This window comes from Octopus sinensis, unplaced genomic scaffold, assembly GCF_006345805.1.
Source record: "Octopus sinensis unplaced genomic scaffold, ASM634580v1 Contig12956, whole genome shotgun sequence".
NCBI classification, from domain to species: domain Eukaryota; kingdom Metazoa; phylum Mollusca; class Cephalopoda; order Octopoda; family Octopodidae; genus Octopus; species Octopus sinensis.
The window spans coordinates 61242-69033 of NW_021832829.1; positions in this window are offsets into that span (position 1 = coordinate 61242).

Sequence of the window (7792 nt, forward strand, 5' to 3'; positions counted from 1 at the left end):
TTTTTATTACTTTTAGAGGTTTTCAAATTAAAATAATCATTTTTAAATTAAAAAACACTTCTATTAAAAAACTACAAATTTAAATTTAAAATTATCCAACATAACTTTTAAAAAATGAAACTCCACGTTAATTTTTACCTAACCGAACCAAACACAACCCTAACGTTTACTGAACCTTATTTTAAAAGCCAAGCCTAACTCAGAAAAACGCCTATTAACCCCTAACTTTTACAAAGATCTAATTTTAAAAACCAATGAGATTTAAAAGTTAAATTAAAAATAAAAATGTCAAAACAGAGTCATTTAAGCTTTTTCAGCCTCGAAGTATGTACGTCAGTTAAAATGTTTTCTTTATCGTCTTCTGGAATAAGATATCAATCCTCGCGAACAGTGTTTCTAGCCCATGAACTTCAATCAATCAATCAATCAACAACTTTATTTAGGTAACAACGAATAGTATGAGGGGTAATAATTAATGAAACGGTAAGGCTTGCTTACCGACTTCTTCCGCGAAACAAAAAGAAAGGAGGGACCCCAACCTCTCAGTATAGAATTACCTTTGCAGGTAAGTCCCAGTGACTGTTGACCAGAATTTGTAGTTTTTGATGCTTTTTTCAACGATTTCCCCTACCGTAGGCGTTTTAGCCTCGATCCATGGGGGAATCGGGCATTCCAGGCTTTGGGAGTAGGCGATTTTTAACGCCAGTCTCCGAGTATTCTCAAACTTCCTGATAATGGAACTCCTCTTTCTAGAGAAATGCCATGCCTCTTTTCCAAATATAAGTCCTGGTAAGATCACCGTGTTAAAAACATAAAGAAAAGTATCTGGTTCCAGATTTAACTTTCTTAAGCAAAACAGTGCGTTTGTTGCTTTCTTTTTTCGAATTTTCGCATTTTCAGTGTATTTACCATTTTCTTCAATTTGCAATCCCAGGTATTTTATTGAATGTTGTCGTGGTATGTTAGTAATCACTAATTACTAATCAGATAGCCCATAAACTTAAAACTGCTTGACAAAATAAACATTTTAGAACAATCTGAGCAAGCTAAAACGGGTAAAATCGTAATAACGACTACAAAGCTTGTCAAATAAACGATCTCGTCCAAAGTGATCCATATAATTTTCTGACTGACCATGTTTAACAATAGGTAACCTCAATGTGTTTGAGTTTAGCTCAGATTCCTCGACCTCCAAAAAATGACGTTCAGTATCTGCCTGCAGAATGTAAATTTTTCCGTCTTTAAATCGCATCAGATTCGAAATTTTTTTTCAATCTGTATCTTTTTTTAAAGATCAAAATTTTTAAAAGATGACGCATCGCAATCAGAATTGAAATAATCCTTAATTTGTTTATTTAATGAAAAAAGCTTCACTTAAACCATGCCGCAATGGGTAATAAGAATTATTTTTATTAGTAATAAAAAGTAGTCGTTCCATTTAACAGCGTGCTCCATTGAATGGATGTTGACATATAATACTTAACATCTCTTGCTTCTGCCAAACTGTTGAGAAATAATTTAAACAGGTGAGTTATCTGTTAGCACGTAGTGGAGAGACACACATGATCGCCGAAAATCTTATAAAGTCATGATTTTGTGTGTTTCAAAAAGATCATTGAGTGTATTTATAACAAAGAAATGTCTAAGAAACTATAAATCTTGTTTCCTTGTCCAATAATACTATTTCAAGGCAAATTCAGTAACTTTCACAAAATAGCGAAGCGCGGTTACTGATTCGATTAAATAATTCTAATGGTTTTGCAATTCAAATTGGCGAGTCCATTGATGTTGAAGGACTGGCAGTTTTAATTGTTTTCTTTGATATCCGTTTAACGATATTATGTCGCGACCCACGCTGGCGACCATCAGTTTGACAGGTGATTAGTTTGATATTTAATTTAAACCGGAAAAAATTCATTTTAAGAAATAGTTTAGCGTCATTTTAGAAAAAAATTATGGTTTCTTTCAAAAGATGTTAGCTCATATAGTCTTAATTCTTAGGCTACGTGAAAAACGACAGTGAATACCAAAATCTAAGAAGTGTACTACTTCAACAACCAGTGATGACTACATCCAAGTCAGAAAAATACAAACTTATGAAAAAAGCGACTCAATTTATCATTATTAATGATCGGTATATTTGCGACTCCTAACTCATAGTCTTTATCTAAAGGACGAGAATAACCAAAAACACAAATTGGTCATTTGTCTGGACAATGAAATGGAGATGAGGACACTAGCATTCGCCATTCACCAAGAATCCCACTGGGGAATACATTTAAATCGAATTCCAAAATGAAACTAGGATCGTTACTATGAACAGAGTTAAAAAATGTTTATTTTTTTAAGTGTTAACATGTCATTAGTTTTTTTTTAATTGATACAAAAATACATCAATTAAAATACATCACCTGTCAAACTCATGGTCGCAATTAACGTCAAAAATACATCACATGTCAACTGATGGTTGCCAGCGTGGGATGGTCGCCAGCGTGGGTCGCGACATATTATGTGACATGGTTTGCGCGATACCTATGGGCCGCGTGATACCTGACGCGACCTTGAAATGTGAAATTATGACATTGATGGATTAAATTATAAATCTTTTAATTAGACCGCGACTCATTCTTATCATTTAATAATTTACTAAATTAGCTAAAGACTCTCTCATTTTGACAAAAAATTATATTTGTAGGAATTAATTATCAGAAATTAATTTTTTTGGTGGAGGAAAACCTAAATTTCTTGAGTTATTTCTAGCGTGCAAGTATATTTTGCAGCAATGTCCTCGTACAAAGTTTATGTAAGGAATAGTTTGGAATATCAAATTTTACAAGATGCTTACAGGATAAATTTCCTGAACATCTTACAAAGCAAAAAAAATATAGACTAGTTAAGAAAATTGAAATTTTACTGTAATTAATGAAAGGTATCATACAAATTGTAAATGTATAGATTGTATCTTAAATGTGCGAATTCAGATCACAAGCTAGTGATTTGTCTAGACCAGGGGTTCTCAACCTTTTGAGCTCAAGGGCCAAATCGATAATTAAGATTAGCTTCGCGGGCCGCACAAAAATTATTTTATATATTTTATATTTCCATTTTACTAAATATTGATTCGCATAAATATGTAGATTCATATATGCATTGTGTGTTATATTTTTGAATTTGTCTTGAGGTATTAATTCGTAAAAATTAATAATGGACGCCTTTTTGAACAATGCCGCCAGTTATATATCATGTTGTAAATTAATGAGTTCTAGTTGAAACTTTGCAGGCGCATCCTTAATTTCCACGCTGAATGGAGTGTCAATATTTCATTAAAGGAAGGAATTCTTTAAAATTCTAAAAATTAAATTTATAATGTACCCCAAAACGTGCTTCAAATTGATTAATGAAATCACCAATTATGGATATGTTTAACCTTAAGAATGAATAATTAAATTTAAACATTATTAAAAATTAAAAAAGTTAGTTACTCTAGAGGGGCCGCAAAAAAAAATCCGGGGCCACATGCGGCCCCGGGGGCCGCATTTGAGAACCGTGGTCTAGACAATGAACCCGAAATGGAGATCGTTGCTAAAAGTTTGCATGACTTCTTGCATGGAGGAGTTAACAAAATTGAATATGAATGTCGACAACGATATTTCACAGTTAAAAATGAGATTATTCGAAAAGTCATTCGAAACTGTGAAATTTGTAAATTTGCGCGACCCTTAAAAGTTTTAACTTTTAAATCCTAGATTGGAGATATAAATAACCATGTCTTTGCATCTTGCCCAAATGAAAGATTTCAGATAGATCTTATAGATCTGAAAAGTTTTTCTACTATAAATAAAAATTTTAAATGGATTTTAACGGTCATTGACGGTATATAGCAGGTTAGTTTTTTTAACAATTTTTATAGATTTGCATTTGCGAGGCCGCTCTACACTAAGTCCTCAAATGAAGTTTGTGAAAACCTCAGATCATTATTTTTCTTAAATGGTCCGTGTCAATTTCTTCAGTCCGATAATGGGACTGAATTCAAGAATCGTGAAATGACCAATCTATGTGAGGAATTCAATATCAAACGAATTCACGGAAGGCCAAACAATCCCCGCTCACAAGGGATTTTCGAACGCTTCAGCCAGTCAATTACAAGAAAAATGGCAAAAATGATCGACAATGATAATAAAAAGTCGCTGGAAAAATTAGAAAATGCAGTGTACAGTTATAACATTTCTGTCCACTCATCTTCTAATGAGAGCCCTTTTGAAAGATACCGGGGAATAAGTGGAATAAATACAATATTTATGGTTGTAATTATAAAATTATTCCTTAAATAATTCAAGTAATGATTTGTTGAGTCCTGATCAAGTCGATGATGCAAACAATTGTCCGAGTCCAATTGAAAATTCATGTAATTTGAATTTCTATATGTAGATGATTGTAATTATTCGTTTACAAGTCCGAAAAGATTGCGACTGAATAAGTTTGAATCTTCATATTATCCATCTGCAGAAATTATCAGTATTTATCAAACAATCGGGTTGAGGTAGTTTAAACATTCAAATTAATAGATACAAAATTCGATGAGCGAAAATTTCGATTGTGCCAATGTCCAGACTTAAAAAATAATTAAAAAGTTATTATTCTTGAAGTTATATTAATTAAATATTGACATAAGTTAAGCTTCAAGGTCGCGTCAACATCGCGCGGCCCATAGGTATCGCGCCACCGTGTCACATATTATTAACGAAGAAATGTTGATATGTGAATCATTGGAAAGTAATTGTATTGTGAAAAATATTTTCAACACTATTGCCAATTATTTTATTACAAAACCATAAATTTGAATAAATGTGTGAATGTCTATACTGTCTGTAACTGTATAATCGAACAATTTCTGGAGTTTACCAAGGATAAAGCAAAAGACTCCTACTTGTACTAATAGTCTCAGAATTCCAATATTGCAATCATCACCCCCATGCTTTGGTGTCAAAGAATATTTTATTTTTATTTGGTCAAGTTTTGGAAGATGCTATCAAAATTATTAATTATGTTAAACAAACTCTCCAATCTTGTTTATTTAAAATATTTTGCGATGAAATAGGACACATCATTACTTTTTCACACTGAAGTAAGATGTTTGTGAAAGGGTATCGGAACTTTTGTTCGAATAACGCGGTGAGCTTGTTGTGTTTCTGTAAGAATCAAAATTTTCCAATTTACACAAATTTGGAATACAAACTTTGTATACAGAAAATTGCATATTTGGTTTTTATTTACGCGAAACTTAATAGATTTGCATTATTGTTTCAAGTAAAATATCAAACTGTATTTATTTTAATTGAAAAAGTAATGACATTAAAACGAAAAATAGAATTTTGGAAGGCTTCCGTTGATAAAAATAACATTTTAGGGTTTTCTGATTTGCTACACTATCTGGATGAATTAAAATGTCCATTGAATGCTACAGTTTTCTAGAAAATCGAGGATCATTTGGATATTTTGAATGACAACATTCTGAAATATTTTTCGGATAAATTTGAGAACAGCTGGGTTCAAAATACATTCAATATTGAAGTAATATCAGCAAATTTAACAATATAAAAATCTTATTCAATATAAAAATTTTATTGATTTGACATCAGAATATAATTTAAAAGAGATCATTTTTTTATTTTTGGAGAGCATTCATCTTAAAATATCTAGCTGATTTGAGGATACAGTTGTCAACAATAACTCCTAACATTACAAAACTATGCTATTAATAAAAAAATTCAGCAAAAACTTATCACAAAAGGGTTCCGCAAACACCTTAAGGTTGATACCATTTCTCTAATAGACGGAGAGAAATTAATTGATTTGAAAGCATTGTAAAATACTAATATTATGAACATTATTAACCACAACTACAAATTTACAAGCCAAAACAATGTCATACAATAATTAAAAATACAATAAAACCGAGTATATAAATAGTAAATAGTTCACCTATTACAATGTTTTTTACCTATGCAATGCTCGGTTTTGATTTTGTTTCATTTATAGGAATACTTTTTTGCAGGTCCATATACGGTACACTAAGAGAAGTTTATGTTAAGGATTTGAAAGTGAATATATCTATAATTATGACGGCCATTCATACTACTTTGCAAAACAAACTATGGAGGGATTTTTTTACGAAAACAATTGTTTTATGGAGGGGTACTACCCGGTTGATATAACAAGTGATGCAGAAAATAGCGTAATTGCAAGTTAGCAAACAATTTGTATTCGAGGTGTCCTCCGAAAGGACTATTTTATTGGAATATATTACACTCCTTATCCTGACACGTATACTAGTTATCACACTCAAACAAAACCTGTAATTGACACAAAGCATAATCTAGGTATATACAAACTTCATAGAAAACATGATTCCCAATGATCTAGAGAGTGTTGCCGTAATTAAACACATAAGTGGAAAATGGACTCTCTTAGAAGATTTTGAGAATAACCATTATATTTGCGAAAAAGGTATTACAGTCAATGTAATTAAAAGCTGGAATATCATCGTCAGGCGTAAACATAACTTCAAACAAACTTCTAAATTGTAATGCAACTTTAAATATTAAAATAGTAAATTACGACCATTTGTTTGTATTCGGGGGACACTCGTATTATATTTATTCTGTATACCGAAACTACAATACTTCTCAAAAAATTTGCAAAAATGATCACGACGGATATGTATTCATTCCGGACTATGGACTAGAAAATTGTGCAATACAAGGTATAATCTTTACTTTTAAATAAAAGGTGATAAAATTGAATCGGTATATGTTGGAATCACCCAAGAATCGGGCGAGTTTGTGACAAGTAAAGGAGATTTGGCGGTATTTGAGCATTATATTTGTTTAGTCGTACCTTCCTTGGAATTCCAGTCAACCTGGAAGTGAAATGTGTGTAATAAGAAGTAGTAATAACGGTAAGTTTGAAACAAACGATTGCAATACAGAAAAGCACATCATTTGTGAAACAGGTAAGTTTTATTTGTGTCAATCTGTAAGACAAAGTTGTGTCGGAAGCAACTTTGACGGCATGCAATTCAAAGAGATCTCATTGTATGCGGTTGGAGTGACTAAGGATTAGTTTTCAATGATAAAATACTGGAGCATGACGGATGGAAATTTAGTCTATTTAACATGAATACGACGCTGTCTGTCGCCAAAACTATCTGTAGTACACTGGGAGACGACTTCTTTGTTCCTCACAATGAAAAAGAAAATTGCGTTATTTCTGGTTAATAGTTATTTTGTAATGTAAAAAGATAACATGGAATTAACTATTGGATTAAACTTTAAACAAGAGTACGTTAAGAATGCGTTTCTTCCAGGAGACGATATCAAGAGTGTAATTTTTTGAATGAATTTTTGTAGAATTATAGCAATTGGAAAATAGGATACCCTAACTCGGATACTAATAGAAGTTGTGTGTATATGAATCCTGGAACTGGAATGTGGGAAAACGATGTTTGTAGGAATGCTTCATTTGTATGTCGGGGACAAAGTAGTATACAATCTACGATAAATTGCTCAAACAATTTTTTAGGTCTCTTTATGTGAAATAGTTTCTAGAGCCACAAACTAGAGCTTACTCATTTATATTTGGCTCTAAAAAATATGTAATGTTTGGTTATCGCAAGACTTTCTACGAAGCAGTACGACTGTGTTCATATTATGGCCTAAACCTTATTCAAACTACAAATAACTCAATAATTAATGAAATAACTAAATGTATATTCAAAATATAATACTAGACA